We start from the raw sequence: 1,244 nt of genomic DNA, 5'->3' as shown, positions 1-1,244 counted from the left end.
CTTCTTGTACAATCCAGATGAATATTTTTATCAACTATGTTATAAATGCAAGTTTTTTAGTAGCTCTAGGAACATTTTTAACAAGGAAGAAATTCCACCTCATCCCATTTTTTTTAAGTGCAAATGCTTTTCTTAAGAGGTGAAGTAGTTTACTGGCTGTTTAATTTTGTTTGGGTACAACCAGAAAATAGTAGGGTACTGAATATGGGAAGCTTTGTCTTGGGTGTCAGCTTATCATTCCATAGATGGAGGGTAGTTTTATATCCTACTAGAGGACCGGCACACAAAATTCGTGCATGGGTATGGTCTCTAGGCCTGGCCTGTGATCAGGGCCTTCTTCCCCTGCTGCCCACAGCCGGCCCCGACCACGCCCCCACTGCCACCCACCCCTGGTTCCCTGTTCACCATCAGGTGATTGGAGCCTACTGGCCAGGGGAAGGAACTGAGAAGTCGGCCATTCCTACCCACTCGCCAGCCCTGCCCCTGCCACGGGTCACACTCTGCATGTGGGGCGACCAGCAGATGGGGGCCTCGGCCTGGCACCACCTGTGTCCCCCGCCACCCACCCTTGGTTCCCTGTTCGCCATCAGGCAATTGCAGCCTGCTGGCCGGGGGAAAGACCAAGAGGTAATCAGTGCACCTCATAGTGACTGGTCTAGCGGTTGTTCTGGTCATTCTGCGGTTAGGGTCAATTTGCATATTATCCTATTATTTTATAGGATAGAGACCCAGTGCACAGGTGGAGGCTGACCAACCTGCCCTGATGGGGGCCCCAGAATGGGGTGAGGGTCTCCACTGGGGAGCGGGGCCAGCTGGGGCCACGGGCCGTGGTCATTCTGGTCAATCTACCGTTTCAGTCAGTGAGCTTTTCTTATATAGGATAATACAAAGCACACTAAATGATAATTTGGAGTCAGTTGTGCATTTAATATGTCTTGAATTTTAAATTACAGTCAAACCTTGGTTATTAAACGTCTCCCATCTCAAACAATTCAGGTCTCAACCAAGTTGTTCACAGAAAAAATGTCTCAACTATCTAACAAAATTTCGTATCTAGACCAGACAACCCTTTCATGCTGATACCTGTATGATCAGTCACCCATTTCTCAGGTGACAAACAAGAGAGAGAATGGGTGAGTATGAGTCAGCTTCCTGCTAAACCCTGCACTGTTAATATCTCAGGAAATGGTGCTGTGCATATTTTTGTGGGGTATTTTTGCTTTTGTTGTTGCTTATTATTATTA

The sequence above is a fragment of the Myotis davidii genome, unplaced genomic scaffold (assembly GCF_000327345.1).
Source record: "Myotis davidii unplaced genomic scaffold, ASM32734v1 scaffold1716, whole genome shotgun sequence".
Classification (NCBI taxonomy): Eukaryota; Metazoa; Chordata; class Mammalia; order Chiroptera; family Vespertilionidae; genus Myotis; species Myotis davidii.
This window is presented reverse-complemented; position numbering follows the sequence as displayed.